The sequence below is a fragment of the Cnephaeus nilssonii genome, assembly GCF_951640355.1.
Source record: "Cnephaeus nilssonii genome assembly, chromosome: 7".
NCBI lineage: Eukaryota > Metazoa > Chordata > Mammalia > Chiroptera > Vespertilionidae > Cnephaeus > Cnephaeus nilssonii.
This window is the reverse complement of record NC_137078.1, coordinates 9395798-9419306: the sequence shown is the minus strand read 5'-3', so window position 1 is coordinate 9419306 and position 23509 is coordinate 9395798. Positions and strand designations below refer to the sequence as shown.

The following is a 23509-nucleotide window of genomic DNA, read 5'->3' as shown; positions in this document are numbered from 1 at the left end:
CAAACAAGAAGAACCCAAAAAGACCAACACCAAGACACATCATAATTAAATTGGCAAGCATCAACGACAAAGTAAGAATCTTAAAGGCTGCCAGAGAGAGACAGAAAGTTACCTACAAGGGATCGCCCATAAGCATATCAATGGATTTCTCAACAGAAACACACCAGGCCAGAAGGGAATGGGATGGAATATATGAGGTGATGCAAACCAAGGGACTGAATCCAAGAATACTATACCCAGCAAGGCTATCATTCAAAATTGGAGGTGGAATCAGGAGCTTCACAGACAAAAAAGGGCTTATAGAGTTTATTACCACCAAGCCAGCAATGCAAGAAATGCTAAAGGGACTGCTGTAAAAAGAAGAAACAGAAAGGCAAGAAGGAACACAAACATTAAGAAGATAAATGATGAAGAACAAGTACTTATCAATAATAACATTAAGCGTAAATGTACTAAATGCTCCAATCAAAAGACATAGGGTAGCTGAATGGATAAGAAAACATGACCCATATATATGCTGTCTGCAAGAGACGCACCTCAAAACAAAGGATTCACACAGGCTGATAGTGATGGTAAAATTTTTTTCAGGCAAATGGAAATGAGAAAAAAGCTGGGTTGCAATACTTATATTTGACAAAATAGACCTCAAAGTAAAGGCCATAACAAGAGATAAGGAAGGCCACTTCATAATACTAAAGGGATCAATTCAACAAGAGGATATCACTCTGGTAGACATATATGCACCCAATACAGGAGCACCCACATACATAAAACAACTTCTGGAAGATATCAAGGGAGAGATCGATAGCAATACAGTCATAGTAGGGGACTTTAATACCCCACTGACACCACTGGACAAATCCTCTAAATAAAAAATCAGCAAAGAAACAGCAGTCCTAAATGACTCACTAGATCAGATGGACTTAATTGACATCATTAGAACATTTCACCCCAAAGCTACAGAATATACATTCTTCTCCAGTGCAAATGGAACATTTTCAAAGATAGACCACATATTAGGATACAGGCAAAGTCTCTTCAAATTCAAGAAGATTGAAATCATAACAAGCATCTTCTCAGATCATAATGGCATAAAACTAGAAATCAACTACAATAAAAACAATGTAAAAAAATCCAACACTTGGAGGCTAAATGGCATGCTATTAAACAATGATTGGGTTACCAAAGAGATCAAAGAAGAAATTAAAAGCATCCTGGAAACAAATGACAATGAAAACACAACAATCCAAAATCGATGGGACACAATGAAAGCAGTCCTGAGAGGGAAGTTCATAGCTCTACAGGCCTACCTCAAAAAACAAGAAAAAAATGGTAATAAGTTATCTAACCTTGCAACTTAAAGAACTAGAAAGAGAGCAATAAGAAAAGCCCACAGTAACCAGAAGGAAGGAGATAATAAAGATCAGAGTGGAAATAAATGACATACAGACCAAAAAAACAATACACAAGATCAATGAAACCAAGAGCTGGTTCTTTGAAAGGATAAACAAGATTGATGAACCTCTAGCCAGGCTCACCAAGAAACAAAGAGAGAGGGCCCAAATAAACAAAATCAGAAATGAAAGAGGTGATGTAACAACTGACCCCACAGATATACAAATGATTGTTAAAAAATACTATGAACAACTCTACTCCACCAAACTGGACAACCTCGATGAAATGGACACATTCCTAGAAAAATACAAGCTTCCAAAACTCAATCAGGAAGATTTAAAAAAGCTGAATAGGCTGATAACTACTGATGAAATTGAAACAGAAATCAAAAAGCTTCCAGTAAACAAAAGCCCTGGACCAGATGGCTTCACAGGGGAGTTTTACTGAACATTCAAAGAAGAACTAAAACCAACACTTCTCAGACTATTCAAAAAAATTCAAGAGGAAGGCAGATTTCCAAACTCTTTCTATGAAGCCAGCATTACCCTAATCCCCAAACCAGATAAAGACACCACAAAGAAAGAAAATTACAGGCCAATATCCCTAATGAACATAGATGCTAAAATCCTTAACAAAATTCTAGCAAATCACATCCAGCATTACATTAGAAAGATCATACACCATGACCAACTGGGATTTATTCCAGGTATGCAAGGCTGGTACAATATCCACAAATCAATAAATGTGATAGATCACATAAACAAAATGAAAGACAAAAATCACATAATTATATCAATTGATGCAGAAAAGGCGTTTGACAAAATCCAACACCCTTTTCTAATAAAAACGCTCAGCAATGCAGGAATAGAGGGATCATACCTCAATATAATAAAAGCCTTATATGACAAACCTACAGCCAACATCATACTCAATGGGCAAAAATTAAAACCATTTCCCCTAAGAACAGGAATAAGACAGGGATGCCCGCTTTTACCACTCTTGTTCAACATAGTACTGGAAGTGCTAGCCACAGCAATCAGACAACAAGAAGAAATAAAGGGCATCCAAATTGGAAAAGAAGAAGTAAATTTCTTATTCGCAGATGACATGATACTGTACATAGAAAACCCTAAAGACTCCATCAAAAAATTATTAGACTTAATAAATGAATTTGGCAATGTAGCAGGATAAAAAATTAAGGCCCAGAAATCTATGGCATTCTATACACCAATAGAGAGACTAAGAAAATGATCCCTCTTTAATAAATGGTGTTGGGAAAATTGGACAGATACATGCAAAAAAATGTAACTAGACCACCAACTTATACCATACACAGAAATAAACTCAAAATGGATACAGGACTTAAACGTAAGATGGGAAACCATAAAAATACTAGAAGAATCCACAGGCAGCAAAATCTTAGACATATGCTAAAGCAATATCTTCACCGATACAGCTCCTAAGGCAATAGAAACTAAAGAGAAAATAAACAAATGGGACTGCATCAAAATAAAAAACTTCTGCACAGCAAAAGAAACCATCAACAAAATAATAAGAAAGCCCACTGCATGGGAGAACGTATTTGCCAATGTTATCTCTGATAATGGTTTAATCTCCAACATTTACAGGGAACTCATACAACTTAACAAAAGGAAGATAACCTGATAAAAAAATGGGCAACAGACCTAAATAGATACTTTTCGAAAGTGAACATAAGGAAGGACAAGAGACATATGAAAACATGTTCAAAGTCACTAATCATCTGAGAGATGCAAATCAAAACGACAATGTGGTACCATCTCATACCTGTTAGAATGGCTATCATCAACAAATGACAAGTGCTGGCGAGGATGTGAAGAAAAAGGAACCCTTTTGCACTGCTGGTGGGAATGCAGACTGGTGCAGCCACTGTGGAGAACAGTATGGAGTTTCCTCAAAAAAGTAAAAATGGCCCTGACCGGTTTGGCTCAGTGGATAGAGCGTCGGCCTGCGGACTGAAGGGTCCCAGGTTTGATTCCAGTCAAGGGCATGTACCTTGGCTGCAGGCACATCCCCAGTGCAGGAGGCAGCTGATCGATGTTTCTCTCTCATTGATGTTTCTAATTCTCTATCCCTCTCCCTTCCTCTCTGTAAAAAATCAATAAAATATATATTTTTAAAAACCAAAAAACTAAAAATGGAACTCCCATTTGACCCAGTGATTCCACTTCTAGGAATATATCCCAAGAAACTAGAAACACCAATCAGAAAGGACATATGCACTCCTATGTTCATAGAAGCACAATTTACAATAGCTAAGATTTGTAAACAGCCTTAGTGCCCATCAGCAGATGAGTGGATTAGAAAACTGTGGTACATCTACACAATGGAATACTACGCTGCTATAAAAAGAAGGAATTCTTACCATTTGCAGCAGCATGGATAAAACTGGAGAGCATTATTCTAAGTGAAATAAGCCAGTCAGTGAAAGAAAAATACCACATGATCTCACTCATTTATGGATAATAAAGAACATCATAAACTGATGAACAAAAAGATAGACACAGAGGAAGAGAACATCGGTCAGACTGTCAAATTACAGCGGGAAGGTTGGGGAGGGGGTAGGGAGGTAAGAGATCAACCGAAGGACTTGTATGCATGCATATAAGCATAACCAATGGACACAAGACCCTGGGGGTGAGGGCATATATGGGAGTGGGGTGGGGGGAGGGCAATGAATGGATATGGACACATATGTAATACCTTAATCAATAAAAAAATAAAATTGAACAAAATATATGATATCCAAATCCTGACTTTTAGAAACTTACTCATAGCGATTGTTTAGCAAAGCCTTAGTAATATAAAGGAAATCCCACCCAGCAAGTACATCCCATTGTTAGTTAGTTGGGTTACCCTTTAATCCATCCATGCCTTAGAGAAAAAGCAACGAGTCCTTGTAAACCACTCCCAGGAGAGTGAGGGTGAACACCACTATTCCACACACCAGGCTGACTGCCCATCGTGGGCCCCAGCGAGTGCACACTTGGCTGATGTACACAGGTTCAAGAATCCAAGATGCACTTACAGAAGCTATTAACCAGCCCATGTACAGACTCTGAGGTTTTGGTCCCAGAATTTTTTAATATAATGTATATGACAATGTGGGATGGATAGCCTATCCCAGTTAGCACAGCTGATGTGAGGAACTGGGCCACATGGATCATGGGGATGTAGAGGCACCAAGCTTGTTCAATTGGGCAACCAGTTGGTCCTTCACTGTGATCTTCTCTTGGAAAACTCCAAAGAGTAACAATCATTTCCCCAAATGTGGTCTTAGGGATTCAATTGTTATATAAATCTTCCCACTGTATTTTGGGAAAGTGATTTCCCCAAGGTAACAAGTTGAAGAAGTCAACCCAGACAACAATGAGCCCTCCCAGTAGAATAGCACACTAGGCAGTCTTTTGGAAAGTAATTTAATCTCCATGAAAATAATAACTGCCTCAACTCCAAGAGCAGCAAGTATATTCCATCACATAGCACAGCCTGTTCTCAAGTCCAGGCATACATATCTATTATTAATGGAGTAAGGATGGCTTCCAAAGGAGCAAAGATAGAACCATGGAAAACAGAACCTTGGTAGTTCCAACAGCAACTTGATCAATATGTCCCTGGGGAACCTGAACTTCATCTGTACTTGCTTCTTCAAAATTAATATTTTTACACTGCTGTCCTGAGTTATTCACACGATGTTCTTTTAAAATAGTAAGACTCAGAAAAATATTTAAAATTCCCAGGAAGGCACGAAGTAAAACTGGTGCTGTATACATGTTTATCTGCAGCTTTACAGTCTTCATGCCACACCCTTTTCTCCATAAGTGTGAAACAGTTCTGAAAACTGGAATAAAACCTAGTACTTGACGTGCACTTGTGTTTGCCATGGAATTTGTTCTTTCCTGAAGGAAAGTAGCACCAGCAATATGTGATCTAATAACTGCTATATTTCCGAATCCCACTAATTCATTAGCGACCAATATGTACTATTTATTATGAGAAGCTAAGACATGGACAAACAGAGGCAATTGGTGGACACTGCCATGAAGGTGGAAATGAAGGTGGACACAAGAAATGAAGGTAGACACAATGAGAGATTCTTTTCTTGATCAATAATTAGACCACAAATCAAATGTAGGTAAAATTACCATTTGGCCAAGACTAAATTAAACAATAACCCAGCCACCAAAAAACTCACATTGGAGGTTTGATCAATCTTTTGGAGATAGGGCCATATTGGCATTATCACAATAGAAAATCCTACACTTCATCAGCTCTTAAAATGCTCCTCAGTTTGTATAATATCCCATTTTCTCCAGGTCTCTCGAGAAAGGCCACCAGCTTCCACTACTGTCCTGGCACTCCTTGCCTTGCCCAGGATTAGTAATGCCAATAAAGTGGTCATTACCAGGGGTGCAGGAGGGTGAGTGCGGCTTCCTCCCACATCTGCTCCTAGGGTTTCCTATATATAGAATCATGTTATCAGCAAATAATGACAGTTTTACATCTCATTCTCAATTTGGATGCCTTTTCTTTTTCCTTGCCTGATTGCTTTGACTACATCTTCCATTACTATGTTGAATAAAAGTGGTGAGAGTGGGCATCCTTATCTTATTCCCAATTTTAAAGGAAAAGTTTGCAGTTTTTCACCACTGAACTTGATTTAGCTGAGGGTTTGTCATATATAGCCTTTATTATGTTGAGGTACTTTCCTTCTATACCCATTTTATTGAATTTTTTAAAAATGTATATTTTTTATTGTTGATAGTATTACAGATGTCTCCCGTTTATCCCCATCCTCGCAGTCCCTACCCACCCCCACCCAGGTCTTCACCAGCCTATTGCCTATGTCCATGGGCTATGCATATCTATACTAATAAAAGGGTAATATGCTAATTAGACCGGGAGACCTTCCAGGAGACCTTCCGGAAGTCCTTCTGGACAAAGCCATGGTGGCGGGGCCGAGGCAGAGGTGGTTAGAGGCAATCAGGCCAGGAGGGGAGGGCAGTTGGGGGAGAGCAGGCTGGCAGGAGGGGCAGTTGGGGGCCATCAGGCCGGCAGGGGGGACAGTTTGGGGTGAGCAGGTCGGTTGGGGGGGGCAGTTGGGGGCAAGAAGGCCAGCAGGCAGAGTGGTTAGGGGTGATCGGGCAGGCAGGCAGGTGAGCGGTTAGGAACCAGCAGTCCCGGATTGCAAGGGGGATGTCCGACTGCCAGTTTAGGCCTGATCCCTTTGGGACATCCCTCGAGGGATCCCAGATTGGAGAGGGTGCAGTCCAGGCTGAGGGATACCCCCCCCATGTACGAATTTCATGCACCGGGCCACTAGTAAGTATATAAGTTCTTTGGTTTATCTATCCTCATCTCTCCAACCCCACATCAAGGTATGTCAGTCTGTTCCATGCCTCCATGCTTTGGGTCTTATTTTATTGGTCAATTCATCTTGTTCATTAGATTCCACAAATAAGTGAAATCATGTGATATTTGTCTTTCTCATATTGGCTTATTTCACGTAACATAATAATCTCCAGGTCCAACCATGCTCTCTCAAATGGTGAGAGATCCTTCTTTTTTGCAACTGTATAGTATTCCATTGTGTAAATGTACCAGAGTTGTTTTATCCATTTGTCCACTGATGGACACTTGGGCTGTTTCCAGATCTTGGCTATTGTAAATAATGCTGTTATGAACATAGGATTGCATATATTCTTTCTGATGGGTGTCTCAGGATTCTTAGGTGACATTCCCAAAAGTGAGGTCACTGGTACTGTTTCGCTCTTAATTCAGCAGGTTAATAAGCAGAGGATTTTCTTTTGTTTTCCAGTAGGTGGTGCTATAGGGCAAGTTTCTGTTTACTTTACTGGTACCTCTGGGATCTCAGTGGGCAGTGTTGCCTTGGTCATGGAATATGCCCTGTATTCCCCAAGGTGGTGGCCTCCTCTCTGTGTCTGTGTTTCCTCTGTCTCGGGTTCTATTCCTGTGGTGGGATGTGGCATGTGATGGGGCTTCGGGTCTGTTTTCAGAGCTGCCTCCTTGCAACCAGAGACCGCCTGCTGTTCTGTGATATCCCGAGACGCCTCTGTTGCCTTTACTGGGTTCTACCCTGAGTGTTGGGGGAAGTGGGGGTGGGGTGTGAGTGAGGCCACTTCTTGAGTCTGTGGCTTTCCTTTCTTGCGAACAATGGCTGCTGCTAGTCCACAGCAGCCACACCACTGTGCTGTGTATCTGCTTGTCACTAGCTATACCTGCAGTGGGCTACTTAGGCCAGAATGTTTGTTCTATTCCACCTACCCTCAGTTTCTGTGTAAGGGCTGCAGCCTAACCCCTACACCGCTACCATGTCAGCTTGGGAGCAGTAGGCACTGGACTGAATCTGCAGACCTCATCTCTGTTTACCCCCATCCTGCTTCCTCTGCTTATTCTGATATGCTTACCTTCCGATGTCTCGATGCATGGATCTCTCAGATATATTTGTGTGTTGAGCAGGGCATCCTTGTTGAACTGTAGTTATCTGAGTTGTAACTTAAGGGTGGAAGTAAAGTGGTCTCATTCTGCTATGATGCCGATTTCACTCTTCACCATTTATTAAAAATACTCTGCTTTCTCCATTTAATTGCCTTTGCTTCTTTGTCAAACTTGACTATATTTGCGTGGGTCTATTTCTGGGCTCTCTATTATGTTCCATTATTCTAATTGTCTATTCTTTCACCAATACTATGCTGTCTTGATTACTATTGTATGTAGCTTCATAGGAAGCCTTCAAGTTGAATACTGTCAGTCCTCTTACTTTGTTCTTTTCTTTTAATATTGCATTGGTTGTTTTGGGTCTTATGCCTTTCCAAATAAACTTTAGAATCAACTTTTTGATATCCCTAAGTAAGTTTCTCTGATATTGATTGAGATTGCATTGAATATATAGATCCAGTTAGGAAGAACTGACATTTTAACAATATTGAGTCTTCCTATCACTGCACATAGAATTTCTCTCCATTTAGGTTTTCTTTCATTTCTTTGTCAGAGTTTTATAGTTTTTCTCATATAAAGTTGGGATACATTTGTTGGATTTATAACTATTTCATTATATTTTGTGTTAATATAAATGGTGTTTTAATATAAAATTCCAATTGTTTGTCATTGTTTTAAAGGAAAACAGTCGACTTTTTTTGTGTATTAACCTTGTACCTATAACCTTGTAAATTGTTTATTAGTTGCAGAACTTATTTGTGGATTGAGATTTTCTATATAGACAATTATGTAATCTTAAAAAAATAGGTTTCTTTCTTAATCAATATACTTTTAATTTTATTTTCTTGTTTTATTGTACAGCTAGAGCAATACAGTATGCAAAAGGAGTCATGAGAGAGGACATCTTGGCCTTGTTTCTGATTTTTAGTAGGAAAATACAAAGTTTCTCACCATTAAGTATAGGTTTAGCAGTAGGTTTTTGTAGATGTTCTTTATCAAGTTGGGAAAATTTCCCTCTCTAGTTTTCTGAGAGTTTTAGTCATGAATGAGCGTTGGATTTCATCAAATGCTTTTTCTATATGTATTAAATGATAACATGATCTTAGGCCTCCAGCTGTCTTTACATTACTGATCTTCAGTTTAATTCCATTGTGGTCTGATTGCATGCTTTGTGTTATTTCTATTCTTTTAATTCATGAAAGTGTACTTTATAGCTCATAATGTGATCTATCTTTGTATATGGTCCATGTGAGCTTGAGAAGAATATGTATTCTGCAGTTGTTAGATGAAGTAGTCTACAGATGTCCATTAAATCCTCCATCACTGATGGTGCTGTTCAGTTGTACTGTGTTCTTTGTGTCTCTGCCTGCTGCATTTTAAAAAAATTTCTTTTTTTTAAATTTCTTTATTGATTAAGGTATCACATATTTGTCCTCATCCTCCCATTCCCATCCCACACCCCTCCCCACACATGCCCCCACTCTTCTGTTGTCCTTAACCGCTGGTTAGGCTCATATGCTTGCACACAAGTCCTTTGGTTGATCTCTCCCCTTTACCCCCACCCTTCCCTACCCTCCCTCTGAGGCCCGACAGTCTGATCCATGCCTCCTTATTTCTGGGTCTGTTCTTGTTCATCAGTCTATGTTGTTCATTATTTCCCCTAGATGAGTGAGATCATGTGCTATTAGAGATACACTTATAAGAACCGAAAATGAGACAAGCAATAATGGTTATGGTGACAGGCAAATGAATCAGTCTGTAGTGAGTTTCTTTCTGGACCAACAGTTCTTTTGAGACCCAATTTTAATGTCCAACAGTTCCTTATGTGTACATGTCAGCACTGACATTACAGTTCTGGATGGTGGACAAATGGTGGTAATGCAGGTCCGACTCTCTGGTTTGGTCCTGGGCAACCTGCAGTGATGCACAGCTGCTACCTGCTAGTATGGGAAGACATTCTTTCAAAATGTTTTTATTTTTCTAGGCAAAGTGTGAAAATGGAGGGCTAGAGTAAATCAGTTATCAGAATGAGATGTTCAACTAAGATATAAAGTAATTTTCTTTTTTTAAATTTATTTATTGAGTAAGGTATCACATATTTGTCCTCATCCCCCCATTCCCATCCCAAACCCCTCCCCACACATGCCCCCACCCCCCTGTTGTCCGTGACCGCTGGTTAGGCTTATATGCATGCACACAAGTCCTTTGGTTGATCTCTCCCCCTTTCCCCCACCCTCTGCCTGCTGCATTGTTCAGTTACTGAGAGAGGGGTATGGAAGCATCCCATCTGAGAGCGGTTTGCCTATTTCTCCTTGCAGTTATATGTTTGCCTCATGTATTTTGACATCATTTTTAGGCACATACACACTAGCGGTTGTTATATGTTCTTGTAGAATTGACCCTTAATTATTCTGTTATGCCTCTTGTACCTCTGATAATTTTTCTTGCTCTGAAATCTGCTTTCTATGAAATTAGTACAGCTACTCCAGGTCTTTAGAAATTATTATTAGCTTCAAATATTACTTTTCTTCCTCTCTCTTCTCTTTCTCATCCTCCTCCTTCTCCTCCCCCTCCTCCACCTCCTTTTCTCCCTCCCTCTCTCTCCTCCTCACTCCCTTCTGTCTTCCCTCCCTCTCCCCCTTTTCTCTCTCCCTCTCTACCTCTATCTCCTCCTCTGGGTATTTCCATTTTGTGTACATTACATCTTTTGTAATGGTACCACAGTTCTGGCATATTCTGTTCTATCATTTTCATTATGTTCATCTCTACATTTCAGTGTTAGAAATTTCTATCAACATTTCTTCAAGCTCACTGATTTTTTTCCTGGGCTGTGTTTTGTTTACTGATGAACTCTTCAAAGGCATTTTTCATTGAAGTTACAGTATCTTTTATTTCTACTATTTTCTTTTGAATTTTTCTTAGTTGCCATCTCTTTTCTTGCATTGCCCATCTTTTTTTGAATGTTTCCCACTTTTTCCATATGAGTCCTCAGCATATAAATGATAGTTATTTTAAATTCCTAGGCATATAATTTCAACATCTCTAACACATCTGGGTCTGGTTCTGGTACCAGCTCTATCTCTTTGAACTCTTTTGTCTTTTTAATATGCCTTGTAATTTTTTGTTGAAAACTGCCATGATGCACTGGGAAAAGAAACTGGTTCTAGCTTCAATGTTGGGTTTATGCTCCTGGGCTTCTCTCCAGTGAGCTGTGAGCCTCTGTACCTGCCTGTCTATCTCTCCAGTTTCAGGGGCAGCAGTTTTCCCTGTGATAGCAGCTGTCTGATGGCTCTAAGAAAAGCTATTGATTTTCAGTTGGTTCAGTTTTTTCTTTTTGTGAGGACAGAGGTAATGACTTCCAAACTCTTTACATGCCAGACCAGAAACTGAAAGTCCTCCACCTACTGCTGCAGTTTTAATGAGATGAATAAACAACTTTTATTGTCTGAACTAGAGGCCCTGAATTTGTGCACGTGTGTGTGTGTGTGTGTGTGTGTGTGTGTGTGTGTGTGTGTGTCCTTCAACCTAGCCTGCACCCTCTGCAATCTGGGACCCCTCGAGGGATGTCTGATTGTGCCTAAATGGGCAGTCAGACATCCCTCTCACAATCCAGGCTCCCAACTGCTCCCCTGCCTGCCTGCCTGATTGCCCTAACTGCTCTGTATGCCAGCCTTATCACCCCCTAACCACTCCCCTGCCAGCCTTATCAACACCTAACTGCTCCCATGCCAGCCTGGTTGCCCCTAACTGCCCTCCCCTGCCAGACTGGTCACCCCCAACTGCCCTCCCCTGCAGGCCTGGTTGCCCCTAACTGTTCTTCTCTGCAAGCCTGGTTGCCCCCAACTGCCCTCCCCTGCTGGCCCAGTCACCCCTAACTTCCTTCCCTTGCCATCTTTGTCACCTCTAATTGTTCTCCCCTGCTGGCCCGATTGCCCCTAACTGTCCTCCCTTGCTGGCCTGGTCACCTCTAACTGCCCTCCCCTGCAGGCCTGGTCACCGCCAACTGTCCTCCCCTGCAGGCTTGGTTCCCCCTGCAGGACTGGTCCCCCCCCCCAACTGCCCTCCCCTGCAGGTCTTGCCCCTCCCAGCTGCCCTCTTCTGCAGGCCTGGTCTCCCCCAACTGCCCTTCCCTGCAGGCCTGGTAGCCCCCAACTGCCCTCCTCTGCTGGCCTGTGTCCCCCCACCTGTCCTCCCCTGCAGGCCTGGTTGCCCCCGACTGCCCTCCTCTGCTGGCCTGGTCACCCCCAACTGCCCTCCTCTGCAGGCCTGGTCCCTCCCAACTGCCCTCCCCTGCTGGCCTGATTGCCCACAACTGCCCTCCCCTACAAACCATCTTGTGTCCACATGGGAGCAGCCATCTTTGACCACATGGGGGTGGCCATCTTGTGTGTTGGAGTGACGGTCAATGTGCATATTACCCCCTTATTATATAGGATATATAGGATTAGTACTTAGAACATTCTCTTGAATTCACCTGCCATTTGCTGGTACAGGCTCTTCTCACTGGACAGAGGAATGTGGCTGAGGAGCTGATGCACAGAAATACATGGTTTACAGACAAGAATGACCTGGAGACATACTGAGATTTTGAAGTAATAATGGAGCATTTGATCCTAGAGACTAGAATTTTCTTGACTTGTTTTTGATTTTGAGGAAGAAGAAAAGACAGGGAATTAACTTTATTATATAAACAGCAAATGTGCTTTTTGAAAGTATGAAATTTAGACTTTAACATTCTACAGGTGAGCAAGGTTGGACTACTGTAGAGTGAAAAGCAGTATGACCACTTCTGTAGTCCTGGGAGTAAATATTGGTAAAATAAGGCATAAAATTGCATGGTAATTAAGGTAAAAAGGTATTTCATTTACTTATAATTTAAATTTAATTTTGACTAGATGATGCTTACACATGGTGCCAAGTTAAAAAAGAACAAAATCACTTGATGAAATGTGTCCTTGCCACTTGTGTTCCCTATCACCACGACCTGGAATCACCCTCACACACCTGTGTGTATTGTGTGCTTATGCCCCACCTTTATGAAAATGGTAGTATCCTGACACATTACTCTATATCTTGCTTTTTCCACTTAAGAATAAATCTTGGAGGTAAGTATAGTTTTTCAGAAAGAAAGAATACACTACACAATAAATATCCACATGCCAATATCAAAACATTAAAATTGAATAGAAAATGGGTGGGTTTTTTGTGATGAAAGAAATGCAGTAAGTGACAAAGACGTGTTGGAAAACCCTCACCTGGGTTTTACACCAAAGTTGTACATCTCTCCCAGCTTCACACACTTCCTGATTGAACATATGGCCTGTACCTTCTAGAGTTTTGTAAACTCATGATTTGACAGATCCTTTATTATATTTCATAGAATTAGCACTGCTCTTCTCATAGTTAAATCTAACAGATCTTGATTATATTTGAAGTGATTCAGAAAGATTTTAACATTTTTTTCTTTAAAAGATCTGTCTTCTAGAGTGGGGACTTTTGATCACTGGACTAGGTCCTGTAGGATGCTGCTGAATTAATGGGACCTCTCAGACCCATAGCAGCCTCATAAACAATGTGGACCATCCCTCTGCCAGGAACTGAAAAGCAGGAATAAGATCCCATCTGAACTCCATATTGCACAATGCTGGGATATGTGCTTTGCTTCTGGCCCTAAAATAATGATGGGTAACCATCACAAAGCTACACATCTTTGCCAAGGTTGGGCATGTGACTGAGGAGGAGAAAGTCAACCTAGATATTGTTAATTCTAGGAAGAGGAGATGAGCAGCACAAGCTGATTGCTCCATGCTGGGTGGGCTCCCACTCTGACCTCAGTACTGCATGGTGCCTTCGTCCATTTCCTAACTCTGACAGGTGAAAGAGGTACCATGCTATGTTTCAGTAACCATTTGTTTAGAAAGATACCTGGGTTATTTTGAAATAAACTTTGCCGATTGTGTATCCTTGGAGGAGAATGTGCGGCTGAGGCTGGGATTGTATCAATTGGGCTGAACACTTAGATAGTGACATTTATAACAAACTCTCAGATGAAGCCCACACTCATGGTTAGAGATCACCCTGAGTAGCAGCAAGGCTCTAAATTAAATCTAATAAAAATTGTCCTTTATTTCCTTTTTTGTTAAATGATTCTTTCCCCCACTTACGTACCTGCTTTAGAGACTGCTCCAAATCAGTACATTAAGAATGTTTCCATTTTTATTGAAAGACTGTTTTGTATTCCATGGCATAGATTTCCTTTGCTATTTAACCAGTTTCCTGTTGATGGACATTTAGGTGGTTTCTCATCTTCATTCTCACTAGTCAGGCTGTGTGTGTTCACATGTGTGTTGCATGTATGTATGAAAAGAAGGATTATAGGGGCAGACTTGTATACTGAAAATTATTATTATTTTAATTAGTGGTGATACCAAAGATGACACTTTTTGACAGGCTGGTTTTATTTTGGACTCAGATTGAGCTGGCAGTCACCTGAAACCCTGTCAGTTTTGCACGTGCTATTATTTAGCCACATTATCTTTTCCATCTTGTTCTTGTGCAATTGTTTTTCTGAAATCTAAGTGTGGGATTGATTTACACAGGCTGTTAAAGTCCATTTGCTAGCTTCAGACTATCATTCTCACCTGTCAAGATAATTTTGGTTGTTGACTTTGTCATCTAATATTTTCCCCAACTCTCCTAGGTTTATGGTATCTTCACATCAGATAATCATGCTATATCCATCCATCCATCCATCCATCCCTTTCATTCGTCCATCCATCCATCCATCCATCCATCCATCCATCCATCCATCCACTCATCCATCCATCCATCCATCCATCCATCCATCCATCCATCCATCCATATGTTGATGAGTGACTGTACATTGAGTACTGTACCATATGCTAGACACTTTTCTAAGCTTAGGGAATACAGCGGTGAACAAAACCAAAGAAATCTCTGTTCTCCTGGAGCTTTCATTGAAGTAGGGAAGACAGATACTAAGCAAAGATAAATAAGTTACATGTATGGTGTGGTAATGATAAGTGCCAAGGAGAAAAATAAAGCAGGCAAGAGAGATAGGAAGAGAGGGAGGGATGTTTTGCACTTTTAGATAGGGTGGCCAGAGAAAAGGTGACATTTGAGAGATAGGAAGGAAAATGTGGTGCAAAGGAATTTTTTGACCTGTTGCTAGAGACTTTTCTGCAACTTGATGTTAATCCATTAACTGGCACCATTGGGGCACAGCTGGCTATCCATTGAAACTCTCTGTCACTTGAGTATCTGCTTGCATTCCCCTATTCAGTTCTTAAAGACATGTTGAGACTGATTAAATTCTGGACTTTTAGCATCCATGGGGCTCCCTGATCTTGGCTTGTCACACTTTGACCCAGGGGCCATGTGTTTGATGTGAAAGACTATTTTTTCCTCACCAACTTGGAGTAACTCTCATTGATTAGCAAGAGCCATGATCCAGAGATGGCTGCTGTGGGCAGAGGAGTGAGACAGGATGGCCCATGGGCCATTTCTACCCTGATGGGCCTCATCTATAAAGCACAAGTGAAAAGGCTAAATTCTCTTGACAATATTGTGAGAAATTAAACTTTTTCCTGAGTTAACTTTGGCAAATATAATTCTGAATAGCAAACTATGCCTTTGGCACCATCATTTCAGTCCAAACCCAAAGTCTGCCCCTTTGATGCCATCTCTCCACTCAATTTCTTTGTGCACACTATTTTTGCAGGGCTTGAGCTGTCAGAATACCTGGGCCCTGTGCTGTCAGGCAGCTCTGTCCAGGTGTACTGCTATTATCTCTAAACTTACCTGCAGGCTGCAGTATTGCCGTGGTTATTCCCTTGTACCTACACAAGGCGGAGTTTTCCAGGTGTACAAACAGGTTGAATGGAGGATTTAAACAGACACTGAATTCATATAGGAGACAAAGAAAGCATACGAGGTTAGCCATGTACTCCAAGAATAAAGGTAAATCCGAGTGCTTTCATTAGGGCCCAAAAATGTCTATAACTAAGCTTACCTCCTGCCTTCTCTGGCCTCAGTTTCTTTATCTGTAACATCAGTTGACTAGACTAGATTATTTCTAAAGCTAGATCTCTAGCCCTAAAATTCAGGTTCTATGAATTCATTTAGTTAGGCAACCAGGGCAGCAATAATTTAGGAGCCTGGTTTCATAAATATTTAGCCTGATGAAAAAATGCGACCCATGAGGACAGTGGTTTTGCTAACAAGGAGAAGCTGAGATAGGACTGGAAACCAGAGGGAGGTTGGGTCCCAGTTGGTGAGCTGTGGCCAGTGTGGTCAGGAGGGCACACCTGTGACTCCTGGAAATTGAACACAGTGGCAACAACAAGCACAGCAGCAGGAACAGAAAACCCTCACCAGGTCTGTGCTCTGCAGCAAACTCTTTGACACATTGTCCCCCACCCCCACTTCCACACACACATATCTCAACTCTCCTTCCTAATCCCATTGACACTCTCGCAGGAGAAGATGTGCAAGAAATGTGTCCTTTCTGGAGAGCAAATGCGGACAACATTAGAGTGTCTCCGTGGTCAGAATGGCCCTTTGTTCTGCTTCTTTATGACTAATTGCCATGCTATGAAGAGTGTTATGCAACCCAGGCAGAGCTGGGCCCTCATGCCAGAACTGCTAGAAGTGTGTAATTTTCAGAAAGCTATGACTGAGGCCTTGACGTTGCGTAAGAAGCAATTACTGAATCCAGCCTAGGCTTGCTTCTTAATACAGGCTTTGGGCTCTTACCCCCAGTGGCTTTACATGCTTGTTAATATTTAAACTGTGGAGTAGTAGTAGAACCTTCTGTAAGCTCCAGTCGTGTTTGCAGAGTTCAGTGTGGGACTGGGTGCAACAAAGGCAGGGGAGGAGCAGGGTAAAGGCGGAGGTCTCCTCTGTTTTTCTGAGAGGATTTTGTCCTTCTGCTGGCCCTTTGGTAGGTCTAAAATTTTCTTATTTTCCATAGAAAAGTTAAAGAAAAAAGACCTCTGAAAGTCAATTTATAAAAACATTCATTAAAAAATTCTCTGCAATAACCCATTATCTTTTAAAATAGACCTCAAATATGACTTTAATTTATAAAAATAAGTGAGAAGAAATTTCATGTAGTTTCTGGTCAGCTACTGGAACCTTAAGGGGAAGAGCAAAGCTAATTTATCTGGGAAAACCTCACATACACTAGCTACAGAGACGCCGCGCTCACAGGCCTCAGACTCTGACCAGAGCTGCTCCCCCTCAGAACCCTGATGGGTTCCCTGCCCTTTGGAAAGAAAGCCTTTTGACCTCTACATATCTGTCTCCTCTCTCCAGAATGAGGGCACGTTCTCTGCCATCTGTGTACTTTTGTGGCGCCTATCACTGTGGGGTCTAGGCACAGAGACAAAAATATCAGGCAAAATTCACATGTATGTCCTGTGGGAGAAAATGCTGTCTGACTTCCTGGGCCCATTTGGCTCACACTGACTGCCCAAGGACTTTATCCCAAGTTGGTCTACAAAGACCCTGAAAAAGCATACACAAGTCCAGCAGTATGGTACTTTCTTGTTCTCATTTATAAAAGAAGTAACAAGGTAGTGTTTGAGAATTTGGTAAAATGGCTAAAGTTTTAAAATGTGCTAATATCTGTCTTCTCTCAAAGGTAAAAGAGCTTATCTGCTCAAAAGAATGAGAAATGGTTTCTCCTTTCCCTTCCCTGTCCACCTCTCCCATGCTCATTCCTGTTATGTCCTCCCTCTCTACTCCTTCTTTCTCTTTCTTTTTCTCTTTTGTTTTCTTTCCTTTTTAGTAAACTATGCTTGTTTAAGTTGCAAGGTAATGCACATTAATGGTAAAAAATATTTTTTCCCCAAATAAAATAAAAGTATATAAGGTGAGAGAATAAAATATTTTTTTCTACACCCCATCTCTTCAGTCCCATCAGCTACCTAGAGGAACTCTACAACTTAAGCATTTCTTAAAATCTTCCTAGAAGTTTCCTGTGCATGTACAGGCATTCCTACACATGGATGTATCTGTAAAGATATTTCATGTGAGTGGGGCCATAGTCCATGCGTTGCTCTGCAGCTGGCTTCCCCTCATCATATAACAGACACCTTTCCATAGTAGCACAGAGACCCACCCATTCACTTCATAACTGCTTAGCAGTCTGTTGTGTGGTGGTACTCTAATTAATTTAACAATTCCTTAAATTGGTACAAGGTTTATCCAGTTTGAGGGACCACAAACAATGCAGCTACACACGTGCTAGTACACATGCACATTTTACACAGTTGAGCGAGCACACCCTTAGGATAAATTCTTAGCAACATAATTGCTGGGTCAAAGGGCATGTGCACTTTACATTTTAATAAATATTTCCAAATTGCTCTGAAAAACAACCCCATTAACAGTGTATGAACAGCCTATTTCCTCAAAACATCATCAACTTCATGTTCTATCAAGCTTAAATCTTTGCCAATAGGCAACAAATGGCAAGTCATTATTATTTTAATTAATATTTTAATTATCAAAAATTGAACATTTTCACGTTTATGAACTATTTGCATTTCTTTTTGTGGAAACTATCTGGTTTTGACTACTATCCATTTCTATTTAGTTTTTAGTAATTTAAAAATTTATTTATAAAAGGTGTTTTCTTTTAATCATTAGTCTTTATTTATCAAATAGGAAGGTCACAAATGCATTCCCGGTTTGTCTACTTCTTAAGTTTACAATATTTGTGCAATCAAATTTATCTGCTTTTCTTGGAGAGCATTGAGTGCTTGCACCATGTCTAGATAAACACTGAATATGCAAAGAAGACCAAAAACTATTCTGTGCTTTCTTCTAGCACTCATATGGGTTTGCTTTATGCGTGTCAATCTTTGTTATTTTATTTTATTTATTTTTTAATATATTTTATTGATTTTTTTACAGAGAGGAAGGGAGGGGGATAGAGAGTTAGAAACATCTATGAGAGAGAAACATCGATCAGCTGCCTCCTGCACACCCCCTACTGGGGATGTGCCCACAACCAAGGTACATGCCCTTGACTGGAATCGAACCTGGGATCCTTCAGTCTGCAGGCCGACACTCTATCCACTGAGCCAAAAACAGTTAGGGCAATCTTTGTTATTTTAGACATTTACTTTGTTGTATGAAGTGAGGTAAGGATTCAGTTTGAGGAGATTCTATGGGCTCTATGTAGTTTTGCAAATTATCCTATCAGCTATAGCGACATGCTGCCAAGTGAAGGCTTTGTGCTCCATTGGAAATAAAAGGATTCAGATAGGCTATTTTTATTATTGTTGTTGTTATTATTATACACCTGAGGATATGTTTTTATATTTTAGAGAGGGAGGGAGGGAAAAACAGGGGGGAGAGAGAGAGAGAGAGAGAGAGAGAGAGAGAGAGAGAGAGAGAAAGAGAAACATCAATTGGTTACAGGCACTACCAACTGGGGATGGAACCAACAACCTAGGTATGTGCCCTGGCTGGAAATCGAACTGCCTGGCAACCTTTTGGTGCATGGGACGATGCTCCAACCAACAGCTCTACTGGCCAAGGCCAGACAGACAGGCATTCTGAAGAGTCTGGGCAGGAATTTGCCTTTTTCTCTTTTCTTTTTGTATAAAAGATTCTTCCCTTCTCCACTCAGGGGAATACTTGGCTGTACTTTGGAGGAGGCTTCAGAGTAAAGTAGAAGATGGCAGGAAGATCAAGAGAAAAGTGGAAAATTGAGAGATTCTGGTGGAAAGAGAGAAATACAAATTTAAAGTGAGATTATTCATCTGTGTACATCAACCATGGGGCTAATAGGGCATGTTTCTATTTGAACAGTGTGAACAGTGAAGACAGAATCAGATGAGTTCTGTTTACCTTCCTTCCTTTAGCTCTGCTCACGAAGAAAAGAAGAAATACACAACTTTTTGTTACTCTCATTTTAACAGTATTTCTGGAGTGAATTTTCTTGTTTAACAGGTGAAAATTCTTACAGGAAAGTAAAAAGATCTCATTCATTATATTTACCAGTTTTTAATGTTCCTCCCATGGTTCATAAATATGAGGAATATGTTTCCTTTAAAAACCAATAAGTTAATTGCACAATCAGTAACATTAGAGGTTTATATTTCCTAGCATGAGTGATATGACATACATATTGGCGAAGACCTACATGACTTTGATTTGCAACATAAATAATATAATCCTGGGGGAGCTTGAAGATGGCGGCTGGCAGGATGGAGGTGAGGGAGAGGAAGTGAGTGAGTGAGGGTATGAAAGGAGAGTGTGTGGATGTGTGTGGTGTGTGTGTGAGTGAGTAAGGGACAGTCAAAGCCCCATAGGAGCAGCAGGGGCTGGCAGACCAGGATCTCTTGGACAAGGAGTGCACTGCTACGGGCACTCCCCAGACTGCGGGACTCCACCAAGGAGCCCACGCCATCTTGAAGGGGAGAACGACCTTTTTTTAGGAACTCATCAGCACCACCAACCAGAAAGGCCTTGGAACTTTCCCGCGACCCAGCAGCCACTCAAGCTAAAATCCTGCTGCCCGACCTGCAGACCCGCGGACCCTGGGACCTCCACCTCCAAAGGTACACCGCTCGGCAGCAGTAAGTGCAACCTCCCCCTCCCCAGTGGCAGAACTCCGGACAAAACATTCGCGCGTTTCCAGTGCACGCAGACATCCAGGGCACACCACTTCATAGGCAGTGCCTGGGAGCCACTGGGAGCCCCCGCGGGTGTGATTTTGTACAGACAAGCGTGCGCTGCCCCTCAGTAGAAATTCTGGACTCCATCTTCCTGAATAACTTCCCCAAGACACCCCAGCTGTGCAACTTCAGTGCCAGAGCCCCTCAGAGTGTGTCAGAGCTCTGCGCAGGCAAAGGCACCTCCACAGATGCACATTTCCAACAGGCAGGCCCCCTGAGCCCATCTATCCACAGCACGCTCGGGGGAGCAACTATGAGACTCTGCTGGGTGTGATTCTGCACAGACAAGGGCGTGATGCCCCGCAGTAGAAATTCTGAATTCCTTCTTTCTGAATAACTGCCCACCTTCACCCCAGCTGCTCAGCCTCAGTACCAGGACCCCTCAGAGTGAATCAGAGCTCTGCGCCAGCAAATGCACCTCCACAGATGCAAATTTCCAACAGGCAGGCACCCTGAGCCCATCTACCCACAGGGTGCTAGTGGGAGCCACTGTGAGCTCTCCCTGGGTGTGATCTTGGACAAACAGGGGCGCACTCCCCCCGCCCCCCAGCAGTAGAAATTCTGAATTCACTCATCCTGGATACCTGCCCATAGGCACCTCAATTATGCGGCTACACTGCCAGGGCCCTTTAGAGTGCTTTAGTGTGCCTCGCAGGCAAATATACCGTGGGTGCCCATGTGAGCTGCCACTGGGAGTGAGCACCTATCCACCAGAGGTGCAGCAGCAAAAGCTGAGTCTGTCCACCCCACAACTACAGAACTCTGGACACCACAGTCACACCTTTCCAGAGTGCAGGCCCCATGAGCCCCATCACCCCAATAGACGGTTCCTGGGTGCCACTGTGAGTCCCCGCTGGGCACACGTGATTTCAATTAAGGGTGCAAGACAGCAAAAATTGGGACACTCCCTTCCATGGAGGCTGACTTCTAGACACCGCAGTTGTGCCTCTCAAGCTCGCAGGCATACATCAAGAGAACGCAAATAGCTCAAGTAGGGAGCTACACTAGATTAACAAGCCCAGGAGAACTGAGAGATTACACCAGTAGCACCATCCCCAAAAGAACCTGGGCAGCAAAGCAATTGGATCTACAATTAAAACATTACAGGAAAACAGCGGAAGACAAAAAAGCAATCCCCAAAGGAAAGAAAAAGAGGAATCACCAGAAAGGGAATTAAATGAAATTGAGGCTAGCAGCTTGTCAGAGAAAGAATTCAGAGTAATGGTTATAAGGATGCTTAAATGGCTGGATGAAAAATACACTCAACTCAATGAGAATTATAAGGAGCTGAATGAGACTGTCACCAACATGAAAAGGAACCAAGAGGAAATGAAGAATGACATTCTGCAATAAAGAACACAATGGAAGGCTTAAACAGTAGACTAGAAGAGGCTGAGGACTGCATCAGCGAATTAGAAGACTAGGTAGGAAAAAAACACACAAACAGCAACAACGGGAAAGAAAACTTTAAAAGCAAGATGAGAGCCTAACAGAGCTTTGGGACAATGCAAAACGAAACAACATCCACATAATAGGGGTGCCAGAAGAAGAGGAAACTGAGCAAGGAATAGAAAACCTGTTTGAAGATATGACAGAAAACTTCCTTGATGTTGGCAAGAAAAAAACCATGCAAGTCCAAGAAGCACATAGAGTCCCAAACAATATGAACCCTAAAAGACCGACACCAAGACACATCATAATTAAACTGGCAAGCATCATGACAAAGTAAGAATTTTAAAGGCTGCCAGAGAGAGACAGAAAGTTACCTACAAGGGTTCTCTTATTAGAATATCAACAGATTTCTCAACAGAAACACACCAGGCCAGAAGGGAATGGAATGAAATTTACAAAGTCATGCAAAGCAAGGGACTGAAGCCAAGAATACTATACCCAGCAAGGTATCATTCAAAATTGAAGGTGGAATCAGGAGCTTCACAGACAAAAAAGGGCTAAGATAGTTTATCACTACCAAAGCCAGCAATGAAAGAAATGCTAAAGGGACTGCTGTAAAAAGAAGAAAGAGAAAGGCAAGAAGAAACACAAACAACCTTTTGCACTAGGATGTCGAGTGTGACTCGACACGGTTAGCATTAGAATAAAGGAATCAAGAAAAAAGCAAGTGAGTACAAAGGGTTAAGGAAAAATATGACAACAAACATGTACTTGTCAATAATAATGTTAATATAAATGGATTAAATGCACCAATCAAAAGACATAGGGTAGCTGAATGGATAAGAAAACATGACCCATATATTTGCTGTCTGCAAGAGACCCACATCAAAACAAAGGATTCACAGACTGAGAGTAAAGGGTTGGAAAAACATTTTTCAGGCAAATGGAAATGAGAAAAAAGCTGGGGTTGCAATATTTATATCTGACAAAATACACCTCAAAGTAAAGGCCATAACAAGAGATAAGGAAAGCCACTTCATAATACTAAAGGGAACAATTCAACAAGAAGATATAACTCTGGTAAGCATATATGCACCCAATACAGGAGCACCCACATACATAAAAGAACTTCTGGAAGATATCAAGGGAGAGATTGATAGCAATACAGTCATAGTAGGGGACTTTATTACCCCACTGACACCACTGGATAAATCAACTAAACAAAAAATCAGCAAAGAAACAGCAATCCTAAATGACACACTAGATCAGATGGGCTTAATTGACATCATTAGAACATTTCACCTCAAAGCTACAGAATATACATTCTTCTCCAGTGCACACAGAACATTTTCAAGGATAGACCACATATTAGGACACAGCCAAAGTCTCTTCAAATTCAAGAAGATAAAAATCATATCAAGCATCTTTTCAGATCACAATGACATAAAGCTGGAAATCAACTACAATAAAACAATCCAAAAAAATCAAACACTTGGAGACTAAATAGCATG

General features: G+C 41.5%; 1 pseudogene across 1 annotated transcript; it reads right to left on the bottom strand.

Moving 5' to 3' along the window:
* Nucleotides 1-4309: 4309 nt before the first annotated feature.
* Nucleotides 4310-7882, bottom strand: LOC307102733 (major facilitator superfamily domain-containing protein 8-like; annotated as a pseudogene). Its single transcript has 2 exons — nucleotides 7863-7882; nucleotides 4310-5696 (listed from the first exon to the last, which is right to left on the bottom strand). The product of its transcript is annotated as a major facilitator superfamily domain-containing protein 8-like (transcript).
* Between the last annotated feature and the right edge of the window lie 15627 nt (nucleotides 7883-23509).